The sequence below is a fragment of the Lacerta agilis genome, chromosome 1 (assembly GCF_009819535.1).
Source record: "Lacerta agilis isolate rLacAgi1 chromosome 1, rLacAgi1.pri, whole genome shotgun sequence".
Taxonomy (NCBI): domain Eukaryota; kingdom Metazoa; phylum Chordata; class Lepidosauria; order Squamata; family Lacertidae; genus Lacerta; species Lacerta agilis.
Window position 1 is genome coordinate 49722353 of NC_046312.1, and position 22519 is coordinate 49744871.

Below are 22519 nucleotides of genomic sequence, written 5' to 3' on the forward strand. Positions count from 1 at the left end.
GCCCCATGTTTTGAATCCAGGCACCTATCTGATTCTTTTGTGTATTTACCCCACACACATGGGTCACAGGGGTTCTATTTCCCTCCCACAATACAAAAGATGTAAAGATGTCCTGTGATTCGCAGGTGGGTTGTGCTAGACTCTGCTGAGCTATCTCTCTGAACCATTTGCCTGTCTTCAGGACAACAGTTCCAAAATATGCTCAGGTGTCCGTATCATAGTACAAATCACAAAGCAGGAAGTTTTCCTCAAAGAGGAGCTGAACCAATGTTGACACCCCCCCTTTTATGATTAACACAGGAAATATTTCCAAGCAGATGATCAAAACACTTAAGAAATATAGAACTGACTGGGTAGAAACTGCTGAGGGTCAAAATGGACAATATTGAATGAATGAAAAGGCGTATCCGGGGAGAAAAAATGAGCAGAATGCACCAAATGAAAAGAAACACAAAAATATCAAATTACTATGACTAAAGTGCTAAAATAGCTAAAGATGAAATTACAACGCCAGGGCAAGACAACAAGCTAAAATAGCTTTTAAAAGTTACTTCTTCAATTTGAAAAATAGGCACGATTATTCCCAGGCACCGAACAAAGGCAAGTGCCTCTGTCTGATAGCATCTGTCAAATCTCCACACTAGTATCACCTGAATGAAGTATCACACTGCATGAAGCAGAGTTTACAGCCAATCAAAAAGCATTTCAGTTTAATTTCAAATTACAATAATGGGCAAGGGATGAGTTATCAAGGCAAGGAAGAGAGAAGGCAGTTGTTTTGATAAGCAGGAAGTATCTGGAGGGGATCTCAACAAAGGAAGCTACCTTACACCGAGTCAGACCATTGGTGCATCCAGCTCAGCACTCCCTGCACTGACTGGCAGGGGCTCTCCAGGGTTTCAAACTGGAGGCATTCCCTGTCCTACTGGGAGATGCTGATAGACAGTACTAAGCGAGCCAGACCATGATGGTCTGACTCCATATAAGGCAGCTTCCTGTGTTCCTGTGTCCGCCTGACTTCGTCACTGAATGGTTGCAGAATCTACACACAGAGAGGATTTGAAATATAGGCAAGCCTGAAAGGCTGTACCTGTAACTTTGTTAGGTTCCCAGGTATCTTTGGATACAGACAATGCAGTTGCATTGTTATCAGGAAGAATACCACCCCCCCCCATACATACAGAAGATCACATACTGTTATTCCCTGCACTATAGAAGCACATTAGGGTATCCTATTTGGCCAGAGCAGTGGCTAGGTGATCTTGCACCCCGGCAAAACTGTCCAGATTGCGCCCCCCAAGCCACGGACAAATTAGCTCTTCTTTCCACCTCTCTTCCAACTCCCCCCCACCCCAATTCAATTCACCCTCTATTTAAAACCTTTTCTTATGAGGAAATAGTCAATATTTTTATTTATAAATATATTTATGGACATATTTTAAAGCCGATTTTGTGTGCCCCCTCACCTGTGCCCCAGGAGAGGGCCCACCTCGTCACCCCTTAGCTACGGCCCTGTGTTTGGCAACAGCTTTTTTGATCCTGTACGTCATACTCAGAATGGTATAGCTGTGAGCAATTTTTCCATGACTAGTTTTAAGATAGGGTCACAACCAAGGTGGCTAATCACATGCATTCAGCATCCACCTTGTTCACTGCCTCATTGCCTTTCCTTATCAACGTAAGCTACCTAGCGTTTGCCGAGGAAGTGATGCAGAACTGCTAACCTCAATCAGTCAAGTTTCCCGCCCCTCTCCCAAGATTATATATATATATATTTATATTTACATTTTGAGTTATTTTTGTTTTCCTTTCAGAAGCCAAGCTGGTTGACTTTATTCTTGTGGAAAGCATGAAAATTCAGATTAATATTTCATTACCTATTTGCTAAAGAAATCATATTTGAGTTTTATTTTTATTACAAATAAACACAGGCTTCGACTATGTTGCCAGTAGTATTAACACTCTTTATTCCTTCCCAGAACCAAAATTGAATAAATAACAATAAAGAAGAAGGAAGTTTTTTTAGAAGGAACAAAGCTCAGTGGGGGGTGGCGATAGGAAAGGCTGCACGTGTGTTTTGAATAATGGAGAAGAAAAACCAAATGAATATTATTAACACTGTTCAAAAGTAACCTACAATTTATGGTAAAACTCTTCTGTTACGCATTTTTAAAATTCTGTACAGAAGTTTATCACATTTGTCTTTGAAGGGTACATAGTTAATCTCTGCTTTCATATGGGGAACTGAGGTTGCAGGTTGTATACTCAGTGAATCTAGGGCTAAGCAGAGATTTCATAATAATAATAATAATTTATTATTTATACCCCGCCCATCTGGCCGGGTCTCCCCAGCCACTCTGGGCGGCCTCCAACAAATATCAAAATACAATACAGAGTCACAAATTAAAAACTTCCCTAAACAGGGCTGCCTTTAGGTGTTTTCTGAATGTCAGGTAGTTGTTTATTCCCTTGACTTCTGACGGGAGGGCGTTCCACAGGGCGGGCGCCACTACCGAGAAGGCCCTCTGCCTGGTTCCCTGTAGTTTTGCTTCTCGCAGTGAGGGAACCGCCAGAAGGCCCTCGGCGCTGGATCTCAGTGTCCGGGCTGAATGATGGGGGTGGAGACGCTCCTTCAGGTATACGGGACCGAGGCCGTTTAGGGCTTTAAAGGTCAACACCAACACTTTGAATTGTGCTCGGAAACGTACTGGGAGCCAATGCAGATCTCTCAGGACCGGTGTTATGTGGTCCCGGCGGCCACTCCCAGTCACCAGTCTAGCTGCCGCATTCTGGATTAATTGCAGTTTCCGGGTCACCTTCAAAGGTAGCCCCACGTAGAGCGCATTGCAGTAGTCCAAGCGGGAGATAACCAGAGCATGCACCACTCTGACAAGACAGTCTGCGGGCAGGTAGGGTCTCAGCCTGCGTACCAGATGGAGCTGGTAGACAGCCGCCCTGGACACAGAATTAACCTGCGCTTCCATGGACAGCTGTGAGTCCAAAATGACTCCCAGGCTGCGCACCTGGTCCTTCAGGGGCACAGTTACCCCATTCAGGACCAGGGAGTCCCCCACACCCGCCCGCCTCCTGTCCCCCAAAAACAGTACTTCTGTCTTGTCAGGATTCAACCTCAATCTGTTAGCCGCCATCCATCCTCCAACAGCCTCCAGGCACTCACACAGGACCTTCACCGCCTTCACTGGTTCTGATTTAAAAGAGAGGTAGAGCTGGGTGTCATCTGCATATTGATGAACACCCAACCCAAACCCCCTGATGATCTCTCCCAGCGGCTTCATATAGATATTAAAAAGCATGGGGGAGAGGACAGAACCCTGAGGCACCCCACAAGTGAGAGCCCAGGGGTCTGAACACTCATCCCCCACCACCACTTTCTGAACACGGCCCAGGAGGAAAGAGCGGAACCACTGTATAACAGTGCCCCCAGCTCCCAACCCCTCTAGCCGGTCCAGAAGGATGTTATGATCGATGGTGTCAAAGGCCGCTGAGAGATCCAGCAGAACCAGGAAACAGCTCTCACCTTTGTCCCTAGCCCGCCGGAGATCATCAACCAGCGCGACCAAGGCAGTTTCAGTCCCATGATGAGGCCTGAATCCTGATTGGAAGGGATCCAAATGGTCCGCATCTTCCAGGCGTGCTTGGAGTTGTTCAGCAACCACCCGCTCAATCACCTTGCCCAAGAATGGTAAATTTGAGACTGGGCGATAGTTGGCCATATTGGCCGGGTCTAGAGATGTTTTTTTAAGAAGCGGTTTAATGACCGCCTCTTTCAGCGGGTCTGGAAAGATTCCCTCGCAGAGGGAAGCATTCACCACCGCGCAGAGGCCATCGCCCAGCCCTTCCCGGCTAGCTTTTATAAGCCAGGATGGGCAAGGATCTAGGAGACAGGTGGTCGGTTTCACTCGTCCAAGCAGCCTGTCCACATCCTCGGAGGTAACAGATTGGAATTGATCCCATGAAACATGACTAGACAGGGCTCTAGCACTCTCCCGCCCCGGCCCTGCTCCCACGGTGGAGTCTACCTCCTTCTGAATCTGAGCGACTTTATCTGCAAAAAACTTTGCAAAAGCATTGCAGGAGATCTTGGGGTCCCTACCAGACCCCGGTGACAAAGGTGGTTCTGCTAGGTTGCGAACCACCTGGAAGAGTCTCCTGCTGCTGTTTTCTGCAGATGCAATAGAAACAGCGAAGAAGGTCCTCTTCGCTGTCGCCATTGCCACTTGGTAGGCTCGAAGTTGAGCTCTAGCCCGTGTCCGGTCTGATTCAGAATGAGTTTTCCGCCACCGGCGCTCTAGCCGTCTCAGCGACTGTTTCATCGCCCTCAGCTCCGGGGAAAACCACGGAGCTGTCCGGGCTCCATGCAATCGGAGAGGACGCTTCGGAGCCAGACAGTCAATAGCCCTGGTTAACTCCGCATTCCAGCGGGCCACCAGGGAATCAACTGAAAGGCCATCAACATGGGATAATGCATCCCCTACCACTCTCTGGAAACCAATTGGATCCATTAAGTAGCGGGGGCGGACCATCTGAATCGGTCCCACCTCCCTGCAGAGGGGAAGGGTCGCAGAGAAGTCCAGTTGCACCAGGAAGTGATCTGACCATGGCACTTCTTTTGTTTCACTTTTACTTAGTGTCAGATCACCAACATCCATAGAGGTAAACACCAGGTCTAAGGCATGTCCGCGGCTATGAGTTGGACCAGACTTATTCAGGGACAGCCCCATGGAGGCCATGCTTTCCACGAAGTCCCGAGCGGCCCCTTGTAAGGTCGTGTCGGCATGGATGTTAAAATCCCCTAAGACAACCAGACTAGGTGTCTCCAGGAGCATATCCGCCACGACCTGAAGCAGCTCGGGCAGGGAATCCTTGGTGCAGCGGGGAGGTCGGTACACCAAAAGGAATCCTGTACTGCCCCTATTGCCCAACTATCATAGATCTTAGGTTTAGCTTTGATACCTATCCATTGCACTACTGCACCAATATCAACTCTGTGAACAATTCTGTGAGCAAATTTATAAGCTTTCCTTCCCAGTTTCAAAATTCCAAACTTTTTATTATTTTTAAATAGAGCATGGTCATGTTCATTAATTTTAGTGAGGTTATTCTGAGTAGGTCTGACATTGGATACAACCCACAGTGTAGAGCACATTTGCTGCAAACTATTTGCTGTTCATCTTGGATATTGAAAGTATATAATACCCATCAATGGAGAGACATGTAGTCCACCAGATGTTTTTATATACAAGTTTTGGAGAGCAATGGAGGTCTTCTCTTGGTTCTTACTTTTGTGTACATTATGGACTCCTGTGTTGCCATCTTGCAAAGTTGCTTGGTCTTGCCATGTGAGCTGATTGCTCACCCAACCAGACCATTTGCACATTTTGTAGCATTCGAACTGACCCTCGGTGTGTTGCTCCATGAAGTCAGTCTCACAGTTGCGTATTTGAACCTGGGTCTTTTAAGTCCAGGGTGAGCATTCTGTCCTGGTACCAGAGTGACTCTCTAGAAACTCTCCAAGTGCCAGAAACTTTGTGGGGAAACTATGATAAGAGCTGAGATGGATGTTTGTTGAGGTGAGATCGAGCTATTTATACAGTATCTATCTATCTATCTATCTATCTATCTATCTATCTATCTATCTATCTATCATCTATCATCTATCTATCTATCTATCAGTAAAAATAAATACATATTTTCAGATTAAGGGCAGTTCAGAAGATGATGAGATTCCAAGGGGTGGCTTAGAGGAAAATAATCCAGGCTGGCTTCTGCAAGGACTCCTTATGAAAGCACGACTCTGTTTTGTTTTCTAAAAACCATGTCGCTTCTTAGGATCATACAAAGCGAGAAGAGAGACAGCATGCCCACCGAACTTTTAGCTTTTGCTGAATGGTAAACAGCACCTTCTGCTTCTAGAGTTCTTTAAGCCTACTTGTTTGTTTCTGCTGCTAGTCTCTAGTGTCAAAAGCAACAGTGACACACTTAGCTCAAGAGCCAGCCGCCTTCTGTGGCATTCATTTGTATGCCATACTGCCTGTTCCTGATTCCCTCCTACCCCCCAAACAAATGCTGGCTGTGCCGTCTTGCTGCTTGGCTTGGAATGGCCCCAGATTTTTTGGCAAGTTTATATCGCAATAAAGAGCTCCTTTCTCTCCCGTCAGTACCGTTGAGCCTGCTTCTGTTTGGTGGCTCCCACACGAGGGATCTTGAAATCACAGCAACAGGCAGCCTGAGAAAACCCAGTTTGCAACAGGAGGTTGCCATGGACTGTAAGAATGGAAAAGTCCATACAGGCAAGAAGCCACGGACAAGAATTGGATTAACAGCTGGTAAGAGTAATGTACTATCCTGGCAAGCTTGGTAATATGGGCAGGGCAAAGACTCTGGCAGAGGAGAATTGGTGGGTGGGTGATAGAGATGAGTAAGTCCTTCAATTCCAGTTCTCTCTGTTTCCCAATCTTAAATTTCCACATTTCCACAGCAATCTGGGTTTTTTTCATTAAAAAAAACTCATGAAAATTCATGAGAAAATCCCCCCAAAACACATTTTTGTATGCTGTTTTGACAAATATACATGGTTTTGTAGATAATTTCCTGTAATGCAATGCCTATTTGTATGTTCTTTTCACTAATATATGCATTTTAGTGCATACTTTACCCTACTATACTACACATTGCTTGTATTGCAAAATTGGAAGAAGTGTGAATTTCAAAAGGTATCTGCTTTAGTTCAAATAATGCTTCAAAAAGTGCAGGTTTGGTAGGTTTGCTTTAAATGGGAACTGAATCAAATTTATCCCCCATCCCTAGTGGCGGATGTGGCTGATTCATCCTTCCATAGCTGACTGATCCTTCTTCTGTACTCTACCCCACCCCAGTCAGGCTTACTACTCCCAGAGCTGGGTAGGGAGAAATATAGGGTTGTGGCACCTAGGGGGAGAGGATACATAACCAGAGAACTGGTGGACAGGGGAAGGGTTATATTAAATATCTCCCTCATTTATCATGCTGGGTATTGGTGAATGTGGGGGACACCACACAAAGAGCCCATAGAATCATAGAGTTGGGAGAGACCACAAGGGCCATCCATTCCTGCCAAGCAGGAAACACCATCAAAGCATTCCTGACAGATGGCTGTCAAGCCTCTGCTTAAAGACCTCCAAAGAAGGAGACTCCACCACACTCCTTGGTAGCAAATTCCACTGTTGAACAGCTCTCACTGTCAGGAAGTTCTTCCTAATGTTTATGTGGAATCTTCTTTCTTGTAGTTTGAATCCATTGCCCCGTGTCCGCTTCTCTGGAGCAGCAGAAAACAACCTTTCACCCTCCTCTATATGACATCCCAGCCCAGCATGTTAACACCCCCCCCCCCCCCCGCAAAGTTTTGGGGGTGAAGATTGGGGCTTTTTAGTTTAGAGGAAAAGGTGAGTAAGGAGGAACATGATATAGACCTAAAAACATGCAACAAGTGGAGAAAGTGAACAGAGACACAATTTGATGCACAATTTGATGGGTCATTCAATGTAGCTGAATTGTAGAAGATTCTCTATTGACAAGTGACAAGCACATAGTTGTGGAATTCACCTGCATAAAATAGGGGGTGGCCACCAATTTTGATGACATTAGATAAATCCCTAGATGATAAAGCTAGCAATGGCTACTAGACATGATGGCTGCAGAGAGGATGAGAGGCAGCATGCCTCTGAATGCCAGTCGCTGGAGAACAACAGGTGTCTAGTTGGCTGCTATGGGAAACAAAATGTTTGAATAATAGGCATTTGGTCTGATCCAGGAAGGCTCTTATTATGTTCTTAGCTGGCAGAACATTTTGGACAGACAAATTCAATGCTGTCAAAAAATATGTCACCCTATAAATCCCTCTCCGGTATCACTAGCGGTGGAGTGCAAGACGGTATCTCATGTGCTTGTGCTCTGTGAATATGTGCTGGAACAGGCACTCTAAGCTGCAGGCACCTGGGCACTACTATGCACCAAGACTGTCAGGTCTATTATCAATGCATATGTGCAAAGGAACTCTCTGATTTTTAAAGGAACTGATACAGCCTAATCATGGACCTCATTTGCTTCATCATGGATATCATCTTGGCAGTGAGTCCTGGAAGACCTGCTCTCGCTTGCAGGCCTTTCCCCACCTGGCCTTGGAGGGCAGGGCCTGGACTGACTCCAGCTACAAAATCTGAGGCTGCTGCGGTTGGGCTGGGGTATTGTTTTGCTGGGCGGGGGTTGTTGCTGTTAATTTTTTTATTTTGTATCCTCATGATTTATGTAGAAATTGTTCTATTTGGTTATGTGTTTCTTATGTTTGGATTATTGTTTATTACTACAGTAGCACCTCGGCTTACATAACCCTCTGGTTACATAAACTTCTCGTTTCGAAAGCGGCAGACCTGGAAGTATCAGACCGGGTTTTGCTGCATGCACATGTGCAGAAGCGGTCTACCACCACATGCATGCGCAGAACAGTGATCCTCAGGATCCAGCCAGACCTCCGGAATGGATCCCGTTCGCAACCGGAGGTACCACTGTACTTTTGTTATGTTTGTAGTTATGTAATTTTTTCCCCTATGTTGTAAACCACCTTGAGCATGGTCTTAACTTTGGAAAGGGGCCGTACAAATAATATTAATCGATCCTTCGATATGGGGAAAGTCACGGGAGTCTCTCAAAATATACCACTGCTTCTTCTGTTGAAGTGATACAACTCTCTACATTTGTAAAGAATCTATGTTCCTGATCAGCTTCTGCAAAATGCCAGTGAGAAAATAAAACCTAGCCTATTACTTTTTTTCTTCCGAAGGTTGAACTAACCAAGGTTAGCTGAGTCCCAGAATAAACAATTTTTACCCTCAGGCCAAAGGCATGTTTGATAAGTGATTTCTCCATCAGGATAAGAAGCATGTATTAGAAGGATATTCCCAGGTGCTCAGTGGTACATGCTGAGCTTGTGCCTTAGCATGGAGTTTTATGATTTTCTGGGTGTGTGTCGTGATTTTAGAAAGCTATTTTCACTGATTTTTTAGAACCTGAATTATATGTTAGTACTTGTTAGAACCATAAGCAATGTTTTCTTCTTTTCATAGACTTCTCAGGATGCATGCAAGATGAGTCCAGTCCTTGGATGCCCCCAGGTGCCTCTCAAATACTGACCTTGAGTTGGAGGAGCTAGTCTTAGATGCCTCGTATTTAGCCTTCCCAAGGCACAGTTTGAGGGGAAATAATCAATACAACATCAGGGCCTGCTTCAGCCACCACTACCCATCACCAAGCTTACATTGTGTTATCATCTAGTAAGCATTTTCATGCACATTTCTCCTAATATACATCTTTTTTTTATGGAAGCTTATATAGTATTTGCATTTTTTGAAAACAACTATCCCCTAATAGAACGCATTTTCATACATTATTCTCATGAATATCTGCGTTTTTGTGTAGACTTTTCTCTAACACATACATTTTTGTGTGCATTGTTTGGTTAGAGACTCGGGAACATTTGAGACAAGACTCCAGGGTTCAAACTCAACCAAACCCAAATCGGTTGGCAATGATAATGGATTTGTAATTTGAGGTTTTAAGCCCAGGTCACAGCATCTTGGTCATGTTGTGGGGTGCTACCTATGCCTGGTCATACATGAACCTGCCTGACTGGATGGCCCTTGTGGTCTCTTCCAACTCTATGATTCTATGATCAGAGGGATATCTGGCTATTAAGCAGCACATTCCTCTGGGAGCTAGAGTATTTCTAAACGCAGTGTTAAATAATAATTACTGTAATTCTTTATAACCCTTTGGACTTCACATTAAACACACACTAAGCAAGATGGGACCCATAAAAATGAATGTTGCCATTACAGTATCCAGAATTATAAATGGGCTCTTACTGTTAACTGCCAGAAGTGGGTGTAGAATACAGCAGAAGACATGACCCATATTCAAATACATTTGGGCGGAGGGGGAAACACACAAATGTTTGGAGATGCTGGAAACATCTTTCCTATTTTTAGAGAACTGACTTGGGTCACCTTGAATTTCACCAAACACTCTCCCCCCCCCCCAACTGTTTGAAGACTTCACATAACTGAACTTCGATTTAAAGCCTTGACTTTCTTATTCGGCTTAGATCCTTGTCTAAGGTGGTTTCCTCCAGTATAGTTTTTAATTACTGCTTCAGTATAAATTACACATGGAAGACTTTCCTTCCTGTAGCTGCAGGGAAGTTTCTAAGCACATCACATCACAGATCCAGTGTGCTTATGGCAGGCAGTATTATTTCTAGCACACCCAATCAGTGCAAAATGATGACAAAACAGGAATTTTAGTAAGGCTTTTTCAGGCAACAACAACAAAAACCCTCAGCAAATTGGCATTTGGGAAGTCACTGGAGTGGAGGAATGAAGCCCTTCTGTTCCATATTTCCATCTAGTCCCTAGCAGTTCATCATACAAATTTGTGATTGGCAGCCTACAGCAGCCCCCATCCTCTCCTCTCCCTCGGAACTGCTTGCTTTGATTTTTCAGCACCACCCAGATGCTAGCTTTTGTACCCATGAGAGATCTATGCTCCCATGTTTCCCAAGGTTTTGGGGTTCCATGGCAAAAATATTAGGAACCTATACAGCCCCAAGGTTTATCTTCCTTCCTGAAGGTAGTTTCTTACAGTGCTACTACTGGGTCATACTGACTCCACAGCAATCTGACATATTTGAGTGCTGGTCAAATAGGGGCTCAGTGATGACCACAGCCAATCCAGGCTATTGCCATATTGCAACTGACCTATAACTTAGTAAGGGCAATTGTGACCTTTTTGAACAGGAAGGTGACATGTTGCTGGTGTGCTGTGTCAAACTAGCCCCAGCAAAAATTTCCAGTAATTGGAAGCAAGGGTTGTGGGATATCAATAGGAAATTGCTCAGTAGTTGGCCACATATGGTAGTGTTGCAAGACCAGGAAAAAAGTTAGTGAGAGGCCAGGAAGTGGTGAAGCAGAGTCTGTGGGGGAAAGTTCTGTCTCCCATACTAATCCTTTCCAAACAGAAGCACTGTTATGTTTCACATTAATGTGCCGATAATTAACTGTATACGCTTAGAAGCAAGTTATACTGATTCCAGCAAGATTTATGTCCAGCTAAGTATGTTTAAGATTGCAGGCTTAATTTAAAATTCTAATTAAGATTCTATTAATGTTTTTATTTAGGGACAAACTAAACATTATGAGGAAGAACTGTAATTAGATCTCCCAATGTATTTTTATTTTCCTGAAAGAAAAGAAATGCACACAGGATGCCCCAAAATTGGTTTGGGACTATAATGTGGGAGAGAAGAGGTTAACCCTTTCATCCCATCTCATGGAAAGCCCCAAGAGCAATGTAGGGGAAAGTATACAGGGATCACTGCTCCCCCTGTGCCAGGGCTCCAGTGCACCCCTTAGAAGGAGAAGGGGCGGGGGGAGGCAGAAGATGCAGTCAAGGACCTCCCACATAATGCATCTTGTGGCCCTCACCTGCAGTCCCTAGGTGCAGCTAAAATGCACCTGTCATTTTCTGAATAGAGAACAATAACAAGAAGCCTTCCTGATCTATCATGTAGAAGCAGATATTGTTTGTAAATGATCTGCACTTAAGAGCTGCCAACAGAATACATTTTCCTGAGCTAGGGATAGTGATGCAAAGCATTGCTTCCTTTAATTTCTGCAGCAGTTATTGCACAGGAACTCTGGCAGAGTCATAGAATCATAAAGTTGGAAGAGACCACAAGGGCCATCCAGTCCAACCCCCTGCCAAGCAGGAAAACCCATCAAAGCATTCCTGACAGGTGGCTGTCAAGCCTCTGCTTAAAGATCTCCAAAGAAGGAGACTCCACCACACTCCTTGGTAGCAAATTCCACTGTTGAACAGCTCTTACTGTCAGGAAGTTCTTCCTAATGTTTAGGTGGAATCTTTTTTCTTGTAGTTTGAATCCATTGCTCCGTGTCCGCTTCTCTGGAGCAGCAGAAAACCACCTTTCACCCTCCTCTATATGACATCCTTTTATATATTTGAACATGGCTATCATGTCACCCCTTAACCTTCTCTTCTCCAGGCTAAACATACCCAGCTCCCTAAGCCGTTCCTCATAAGGCATTGTTTCCAGGCCTTTGACCATTTTGGTTGCCCTCCCTTGGACACGTTCCAGCTTGTCAGTATCCTTCTTGAACTGTGGTGCCCAGAGTTGGACACAGTATTCCAGGTGAGGTCTGACCAGAGCAGAATACAGTGGTACTATTACTTCCCTTGATCTAGATGCTATACTCCTATTGATGCAGCCCAGAATTGCATTGGCTTTTTTAGCTGCTGCATCACACTGTTGACTCATGTCAAGTTTGTGGTCTACAAAGACTCCTAGATCCTTTTCACATGTATTGCTCTCAAGCCTGGTGTCACCCATCCTTTACTTTACATTTCTCCCTGTTAAATTTCATTTTGTTTGCTTTGGCCCAGTTTTCTAATCTGTTAAGGTCATTTTGAAGTATGATCCTGTCCTCTAGCATATTAACCACCCCTCTCAATTTGGTGTCATCTGCAAACTTGATCAGGATGTCCTCCAAGCCATTGATAAAGATGTTGAATAAGACTGGGCCCAAGACAGAACCCTGAAGTCACTTCTCTCCAGGATGAAGAGGAGCCATTGATGAGCATCCTTTGGGTTCGGTCAGTCAGCCAGTTACAAATCCACTGAATGGTAGCATTGTCTAGCCCACATTTTACCAGCTTCTTTACAAGAATATCATGGGGCACCTTGTCAAAGGCCTTGCTGAAATCAAGATAGGCTACATCCACAGCGTTCCCTTCATCTACCAGGCTTGTAATTCTGTCAAAAAATGAGATCAGATTAGTCTGACATGACTTGTTTTTCAGACACCCATGCTGACTTTTAGTGATCACAGCGTTCCTTTCTAGGTGCTTACAGACCGTTTGCTTAATGATCTGCTCTAGAATCTTTCCTAGTATTGATGTTAGGGATACTACCGGTATTACATTAACAGTGGTAACCCTCTTCCTCTTCCTGGTTGTCTCAAACTTATCCATGTGTCTTTCTCTCCCATCCCTCAGGTAGGTTCAGGCAAGATGTTTATGCCAAAATGTTCTGGTCCCTTTGCTGAGATTCTCCTTATTAGTGCATTCTGCCTGCATCTCAGAGAAAGCTGAAGCAAGCCATAGCGATTGGCTGGAACTAAGGCAGAATGTATGAAAGTATACTGTACATGAACGCATTGGCAAAGGGGTGAACTGCTTGCTCATAAAACCATTTAATACATGCTGCCAAAGTCCTGAGCTCCAGCCAGCAGCCAAAGCAAACAGCTTGAATAGTAAGGCACTGCACTCTGCCAGCAAGACAGGAACAAAAGGTGGGGAAGACAGTTTTCTGGGTGGGCTATTGTTCCATTGTACCACTGATGGAACAGGGCCTTTGGTGCAATTTTCATTCAGCTACAAAAGTCACAAACCACACTTTTATGAATTTAACCAGATAGAATTTTAATACACTGGGAAGACTTAGGGACATGATATTTCCTAACCTGACAGCAATAGCAATCAACAGGTCTTTTACAGAGAAGCAGCTTCACTGTATTAATCTAGCAACACCATGTCAGCTTAACCTGAACTTCTACAGTGGAATGTATGAATGAGGCTTACATCCTATTCACATTTATTTGCAGGTAAGTCCTATTAAGCTCAATGGTTCTGCTGTGAAAATATGCATCAGATGGTACTTTGAGGAAAGTTAAATAAGATATAGGGCTCATTTACTGAACGTTCCTTTATGAGATATACAATCTGCAAACATGTTTTCTTCCCTATGCGATTCAGTGTTTCAGGTGTGAGGCCCCTAGTGGAACAGTCAACATGGTGGGCTTCACACAGTCACCATGAGGATATTCCAGGGAGAAAGCGATCTGTTCCCTAAGGTGTACTGTGTACCCTTGTAGGGTTGAACCAAGAACACGAAAAGATGCATTCTCACACGCTCAGTAAATTCCCTTCAAATGGTGAGAAAGGTTGTGTCTGCCAGTTTCAAATAATGCAAACTCTGGGGCCACGAGGCCACTTTGAGAGAATTAGGGAAGATTAGTGAATTCTGGTCGGGAAATAATTAAGACCTATTGGTACCTATTCAGTAGATCCAGTCTATTTTCACCTTCGTTGGTTTCCAATTACTTTCTGGACCCAAAATCATGGTTATGACCTATAAAGTATACATAGCTTTGGAGTCCGTACCTGATGGAAGAGTTCCTTCTGTATGTACTTCCGACCTGTATGTACTTCAGCCCTTATTTGAGTGCCACCTCTGACCAAACTTTGGAGGGTGGTCACAACAGAGAGGGCCTTTTTGGTGGTGCACCCCCCCCATACAGAATGCTTTCCCAAAGGAAGCACACATGGTGTTCATATTGTTGTCCTTTTAACTTCAGCCTGACTCCCCCCCCCCAACCAGGCATTTTTAAATCTCCTCATTTTAGTCCATGTGGCATGGCTGGTGGTTTTAGCTGAGCTGGGGGGGGGGGAATTTAGTTTTTAAAAAGCTCCTGTGATTGGCATGAAATTTTATAGCATTGATGGTGTGTTTGGGTTGTTATGCTGAGATTTTTTTTAAAATGTGGGTTATTATGTTATGTTTCATTGATTTGTTTATAAGGTACATATCAAGTGTGTATATATATATATACACTTGATATGTACACACTTGAGATATAACCCCTCATTCAATTGAACCAAGCTGCTACTATAAACCGCAGCCCTGACATCCTTGGAGAGGCTTTCTTAAGTATTTTAGGCGACCTGAAATGTAAGAACGTACGCCTGGCATACGGGTGATGCCTGAGGCATCCCTAACTGAGAGAAGCTCGCGGTCTTTTTCTCAGCGAGCCCCACAGCGCCCCTCAGTGGTCAGCCGCGACTGCTGAAGTTGCCCGCGCTCCGGACAGCGGCTGCTCCAGAGATTCTCCCGCCTCACAAACCCCGACATCTTTTAGCGCGGCGTCGGCGCCTTTAAGAGAGCGAGTGAGAAGCTCAGGCTAGCCATCTGGAAGCAGGAAAGTTGTCCGCTGGTTGGACAAGAGCACGGCGAGAGCACCAACACCGCCGGCAGCAGCAGCAGCAGCAGCAGCAGCAAGCTCACGCCGGCGTCCGACGCCACCGACGAATCGCCTCAGGCGGAATCGGTGTGGCGCGCGCATCTGCTAGCGCCGAATTCCCTTCGCTCGAAAGAAAGCGCGCTGCGGAGGAGAGGCCCGGCAGGGGGGGGGGGTCCCCCACCCTCCCACACGCGCGACCGCCGCCTCGCCCGCGCTTTCCTCAGTTAGGCAGAGCTGAGCGCGGGCTGCGCTCTGACCCTGGAGATGGGCCGCGGCGGGAGGGGCCGGCAGCTGCTTCTGCTGCAGATTTGGCTCAGCGAGGGGAGCTCCCTGATGCTGATGCTGCCGCCGCCGCCTGCGCCGTTTCCTTGCTGTTGGCTGTGCGGTTGGAAGGGAGCTCAACCTCCGCCAGTATAAAAAAAACAAAAACAAAAACCCTCCTCGCTCTCCAGGGAAGGCGGCCGGCCGGCCAATAGGTCCGCACCGGTTTCAGAGAGACTGGTCTGGGGAGCAGCAGCAACTGCCGAAAGGATACTTCGGCTGCGGACGAGAGCGCGGGACTTTTCTTCCCCCTTCGCTCGCCCTCGCCCACCTCGCAGCCCGCGCCGAAGCGTCTGAGGGAAGGAAGCGGGCGCCGCCGCAGCGAGGAAGAAAAGGCGCGCGGGGGGGGGGGGGTCGGAGCATCCCCGCCGCCCGCCCGAGCTGCGCGTGGGTCTCCTCCTTTGGCGGTCGCGCGTGCGTCGTCGTGCGAGGGGAGGGGAAGGGGGGGCGGTGGGCTGGCGAGAGCCAGAGCTCAGCCCCGAGGAGAGACACACCGGAGGATGGTCCTCCCGCCGTGGCCGCGCGCCGCTGCCGAGCGAGCCTGAGCTGCGGACGGAGGGGAGATGCGGCCGGCGACTCTGGCTGGAAGCCCTTGAGATGAGGCGGACACCAGCCGCCGCCGCCGTGCCCAGAGCGGCTCCTCGTTTCCGAAGGTAGCTGGCTGCAATGGGAAGGCAGGACGTGACGGGGGCTTCTTGCAAGTCCCTCTTGCCCGGGGCGGGAGGGGGCACCCAGGACGCCGCTTCTTTGGCCAACGCAAGCGGCAGTAAGGCTTCTCTGTCGCCCCCCCCCCCAATCTCTCTATTATTAAACAAAAGGATGCAGCGCGAGCGGGGTGGGCGAGAGACGTGATGCTCTGGGTCGGTTATTCCTGGGCAACGAGGAGGCAAATGGAAATGCACTTTTCCGCTTTGGAGGCAGCCTAATAATGCAGGCTATGCAGGCAGCGCCTTAAAGACGGAACAGATTTATTTATTCGCCCTTTAAAAAAAACAAAACAAAAAACGTGGCGTAAGCTTTCGTGGACTAGCACCCAACCCACTCCGTGCCTACAGCCCACGGAAGCTTATGCCACCGTCAAATCGCGTTTGTCTTTCTTTATGGTGCGTGTTCGCTCCGCGATTTTAGCACAGCTTAGTTTCCCCTGCAACTCTTGGAAAAACTACCTTATTGTACAAGGCGATCCAGCAAGTGCTGTTAAAGTAAAGGATTGGCTCGCCCGCCCACCTTTTTGCAACAACAGCGACCACCGTGCTTTGAATGTAGGTAGCGGTTATAGTGGATCAGCTAACGCGAAGAGCAAAGGTGTGTTGTGTTCAGTTTGTGGTGGTGCAGGAGGTCGAGAGGGCTCGTCCACAGGTAAAGGGGATGGAGCGGTGGCGGGAGAAGACTTTCTGTATGAGACTGCAGAGACACGTGGGAATCGCCGGGCTGGCTTAGAACTAGGAGTCTCTCATCCAGGTACAGGCAGCTGGCTCTTTGGAAGAAGAGGCGTCAGGAAACCCCAGCATGGTTTCCAGTTTTGTTAAGCTAGTGCCAAGGGATGACTCTAATTCCAAATGCAAGTTTTGGGGACTAGGTTGGCCTTGCTTGTGAGATGGGATGCCAGAGCAGCGCAGCGCTGGAGAAATGCATGGGATGGGTCAGGTAAGGGCACCTACAGCTTAATGTTTTATTTTGGGATTCCTCCTCCAGCCTGCCAAGGGGTAGCGATTTCCATTCTTATCTGGAACTTGGAGCCTGGGCTGGAGCAGAGGTTTTAGGATGTATGTTGCTTTTTGCAGGCTTTGTAATGCTTTCTCTGTTTTGTTATTGCTTTGTTTTCCGATGTAATTAAGCTGGCAGCTGGAGTCCCCAAACTCAGTGCTTAGACCAGCCTTTCTAATTTCTCTATCTACAGTTCATTCCCTGGTGGATTAGGATTTCCCTGACTTGTATTTTCAGCATGGCACTAGTAGCTTCCCTTATTTAATTTTGGAGACAGCAAAACATGCCTTTCAGCGGTCCTTTAGTTAGAAATGACCACTGAGGAAAGAATGCAGCAACAAGATGCCACTTCCTTCTTGTTTGACTCTCATTTGGCCTCTTTGGGGCAATGATTTTTGGGGAGGAAATGAAATGTTTAGCTGAAATGGGAGCGCTCTTTTATTTCCTAAAGTGGTCTAAAACAAGGAGATAAATGAGACCGAAATGCCTTTCCAGATGATCAGTCTGTAGCACAACAATAAAAGCAAAGTTTTTGCTTCTGTTGTGTTGGACTCTTGACATCTTCCCTTAAGAAAATGCATCTGTTTCAGGGATATTCTGTTTTTCCAACACTCAAATAGCAACCTATTGTTTGGAAGAGGCCAAGCTTTCTCCAGCTGGCGGGGCCATTCTAATTGATTATGAGGACTGAATGGAATCTGATTGTGTGAAAGTCTTGAGCACTCACTGTATAAAACGTGAAATCATGCTCCCTCATGTTAAACAACAACAACATAGGTCTCATCCTGAACAGGTTTAAGAAAAGTATAGGAACACTCAGCAAGCCTTCAGACTTTGTCCTGAGAACAATTCCATCTCGCATACAGATTTCTTCTTTGCAAGCTGAATATTTCCTCTGGAGCCCCCACCATCCAATCTATGCTTCTTTTACTAAAGCAGCCCTCATTGCAGCAAGGCTTTCCCCACATCCATTATGTGTGGATTGGATGTCTCACACCTTTGAATTTAGGTGTGCAGAATCATTCTGCAAAGACTAAAATATGAAACAGGTTTATTGAGACACCTGTATTACATTTTAGCCTTCACAGAATAGTTTTAAAGAAATATTGTTGAAATAAGCATTTGGGGGATGGGGGAGAACCAGGGTTGACAAACCCTTCAGATGTTTGCACTACAATTCCCATCCTGTCCAGCCAGCCCAAAACATCTGGAGGTTGGTGAGGTCAGGACTAGTTCATAATCCAGAATATAACAATGTCAAGTCAGTATTATCCATTCTTTCTGCTTCTGCAACTCTGTAGTATGGGCACCAAAATTCCAGAGTTCTTATTTCCCTCAAAGCTTTGATTCATCAATTTAAATACCAAGTGTGTGTGAGAGAAGGGGAACAAGGAAGGAGCTTTTGTCAACATCCAGTCTAGGCTATTTATTGTCACAGAGTTCCTCAACTTTTGGATCCCAGATGTTGTTGGATGAGAACCTCTGTGATCCTCAGCCAGCTTAGCTGATGATCAGGGTTGATGGGGGTTGTAATCCAACAATGTTTGGCAACCCAAGCCTGGTTTACAGTGTTTATAGGCTGCCCTGTATGTCCAGCATGGCTCACAAGAAGAAATAAAACCATTCGAAATTCAAAAATAATAGAAGTAGAAACACAGCATAAAAATAGTCACAGATCTAAATCTAAGACAGATAAAGAGGCTGGTGCTGAAGTGACTCCAAGGTGGACATTTCCAGGAAGGGCATTTCAAAGCCAGCAAGCCTTCCCTGGAAAGGTAGATTTCCTTATAGTCACTCACCACACCTTACTGGATGGAGACACTTGAAGAAGGTCCTCTGAAGTTCTCAAGGGTTGCATAGGTACGTGTGAAGAGCACTGATCCCAAGTTCCGATGGGTCTTAAAGGCCAAAGCAACACCTTGAATTGGGTACAGAAAAGTACTGTGAGCCAGTTAAGATAGTGAAGCACCAGTGACTAGTCAGATGCACTTCCATTGCAAAGTTTTGGTCAAGCAGTTTTGTAGTCATGCACTGAATTTTCAAAAGTAGACCTTTCTACAATGCCCTGCAGTAGTCCAACTATGAATGGAACCCTGTTTTTTTTAGCAGTCCAAGACAGAAACACTGAATATTGCAATTGAAACTCAGGCTGTTGAAGCAACCAGCTGTTTTCTGCACTGGAAGAAATGTTATTGTCCAAAGCAGGCTGTTTATGGCTATTTAAAATAACTGGGGCACCTTTTAAAGCAGGATTTACCAGGTATGCTTCAACGTGGATGCAAAGAATGCATCCACACCAGTGGTACAGGGGAGTGTGGCACTGAGAAGGAAATCAGGTGGTACTGTGCAAAGCAGACTGAGGATGAGGAAGAGAGGAATAAGACAGGCTGATGGTTTTGATAGTAAAGTATTTGCATTCTTTAGGATTGGAGTTAGGTATGAATGAAAATTAGGCTTATTCCCCATAGAGGGCAAGTACGGACCTTAAGAAGAAAGTTTAACAGTTGCACTTTAATTTTAGATGTATGGTCTACCCAGCCCAAAGGACTGGGAGTGGGTTTCTACCAGTATTGCACAGTAGAAATAGAGCCTCTTATGCCAAAAGATCAGTCTAATGTCCATGCAAGACATTACAAGGGGTAACATAAAGTTCCCAGCCATGTCCACCCTTACAATGAAAAGTAGGGGCTGCAGCCATTTGCAGCATGTAATAAGAGGGAGGCTCAGTGGTAGAGCATCTGCTTTGCATTCAGCAGGTTTCAGGTTCAATCTCTGGCTTCTCCACCTAGGGCTGGGAGTCAACCCTGCCTGGAGAGCTGCTGCCAGTCAGTGTAGACAATGCTGTGCAAAACAGATCAATGGTGTGACTTGCAATACAGCAGATTCCTATGTTGCTATGTAATGCTTTTCCACCTACTGATTCCCTCCTAAGTATTTCCCTGGCTAAGGTCGCTTCTAGTTTTGGAAGCCAGCTGGTTTGTGTATGTGTGCAGAATGGTCAGGGAGCAATTACAGGGAAGAGCTGAGTGCAGGAGGAGTTTAGGGAGGTGGTTCCCACCTGCTGATTGTCCCCAGCAAGTCTGCCCCTGAATTCTGCAAATCATTGGAAAACATGGGTCTTGGGTATGTTTCCCAAGAATGCCTATTTTGGTTCCTTACATAAAACTTCTTCTGCTGTTACTTTTTCCTTTATAACATTTTGAAAAATGCTTATTGGGAAAAGCCAGAGATTTAATTCAGGGACACCTCTTTATTGGGTGAACAGTAGTATGATGTGGCCCTGAGGCACATCTGGCAAAAAGGCTGCAAAGTATCTCTGCTGTTCTTCACACTTCTCAAATCTGCACTGCCATCTTATCCTACATGCATTCCAAAGATGTGCACTTGTAGCCATTTCCCCTTTGCTTCTCTGTGTTTGCTTTTAGAATAGGAGGTCAAGGATGGTCGTGGCCTTGAAATGAAGCCACCTACCCACTTGGCTCCAAACCAAGATTTTTTTTTTACTTTCCCTAATCCCAGCTGTTCTGAATTCATTTGTTCGCTCAGTACACCTTGTAGGAAGGGACAAATGTACCATCAAATATATTCCTACCAATTCCCTTACCTGGTGCTGTGGGCTAAACCACTGAGCCTCTTGGGCTTGCTGATCAGAAGGTTGGCGGTTCGAATTCCTGCGACGGGGTGAGCTCTTGTTGCTCGGTCCCAGCTCCTGCCAATCTAGCAGTTCAAAGGCATGCCAAAAAGTGCAAGTAGATAAATAGGTACCGCTCCGCTGGGAAGGTAAACAGCGTTTCCATGCGCTGCACTGGTTTTGGTGTTCTGTTGTGCCAGAAGTGGCTTAGTCATGTTGGCCACATGACCTGGAAAAACTGTCTGCAGACAAACGCCGGCTCCCTCAGCCTGTAAAGCGAGATGAGCACCACAACCCCAGAGTCGTCTGCGACTGGACTTAACTGTCAGGGGTCCTTTACCTTTACCTTTTATCTGGCATATCTCTCCCCATCTTCTCCCTTTTGCCACAGGCCGATTCCTCTTTCCTGAATTCCTCCTAAGGGACATTTGTCATCCTCTAAATAGTTCTTTTCACTATTAACCCAGTACCTCTTGTACTTGGGTTGAGAAACTTGTGCTAAATAAAAGAAAAACAAATAAAAACCAATTTTCTGTCTAATTTTAAGGAGGGGGAACATGATATTTAATTGCATGTACATTTTGTTCTCCAAAATCAGTAGTCTGTTATTGTTGTTGTTATTATTATGACAACAGAACCATAATTTGCACAGTGAAACGAGGTGATACATACACCTTGGTAGCAAAGTTTTCCACAGGCAAGATAGAAACACAATTTCCTCAAGGATAGAGGCTGGGCGTAATAAAGGGATTGAAGGAATGCACTGTAAAAACACAAAGGAAATGCTTTTAACAGTGGGCCAGAGTGAGCACAGGTGACCTTCAAACTTTAAGTTTTATTCAGCCGAGTTGATCTGTACACTGCTTACTTCAGGAATGTGAGGGTTTAAGTTGCCTCTGGCGGGATTTGAACCTTTTAGTGCAGAATTGACTTGTGCTGGGCGTTGGGGGTCAGGTGGAGAAGAACATGAACAATTCCTGGCAGGGTTGGAGTCAAGCTTTTAAATTTTGTTGGAGTTCTACCTATGTATAATGTCATGCTTTCCCACCACACACCCCTCCCTCTTGCCTTCAGCTAGTATATAAAAGCAGTTCTTCTCAGGGCAGTATATCTCAAGGGGCAACCTTGATCTTAGTGAAAAGGCTCCTAATTCCATGAAACTGTTTACTCTGTTTGAAAAACCGTACTTACCTTCTTGAGGTGAATTTAGCTAGGTTGACTGATGTGCACACAGATTTTGCCACGTAGCATGATGTGGCACGCAGAGATGAGTGTTCTGGGCTGTTTTAACGCAGGATTTATTAGTTCGACCCCCCCCCCCCCCAATTTTTATTTATTTGTTTGTTTATTGGTCAGGCAACAGCACTCTCAGCCAACAATCCCAGCAAGCACTGTCCTGCCCCTAACTCTTGCCATCAAGCTTTGCTATCTACCCTCTCTGCAAGGCAGCCACCTTTCATTTCAGGAAACAAAGTTATCATTCAGCCAGACAGTTAATGTAGGCAGCAAAGCCACAGTTTGCTCACTTCTGGCAGGATATTTTGTGTGTGTGTGTGTGTGTGTGTGTGTGTGTAAGTAATTTGCAAACCAACAGCTTCATGTCTATCCTAGCTGCCTGGTTAGACAGAGAGAACTGCCAGGAGGCCCTGCTGATTTCCAGGATGCCTCTGTTCCAGTGATAACTAATGTAAAACGGGCTTTGCTGCCACGTATA

General features: G+C 45.8%; 1 protein-coding gene across 3 annotated transcripts in view; it reads left to right on the plus strand.

The window, feature by feature from the left end:
- Window positions 1-6325: 6325 nt before the first annotated feature.
- CHST1 (carbohydrate sulfotransferase 1) overlaps window positions 6326-22519 on the plus strand; it is a 36144-nt gene continuing 19950 nt past the window's right edge. Inside the window, exon 1 of one of the 3 annotated variants that reach the window (XM_033149338.1) lies at window positions 6326-6347. The gene's annotated coding sequence lies outside the window, so the exon portion shown is untranslated. Of the gene's footprint in view, window positions 6348-15829; window positions 16121-16724; window positions 17115-22519 lie in introns of those variants that run through there. The other 2 variants (XM_033149311.1, XM_033149320.1) reach the window with 2 other exon arrangements.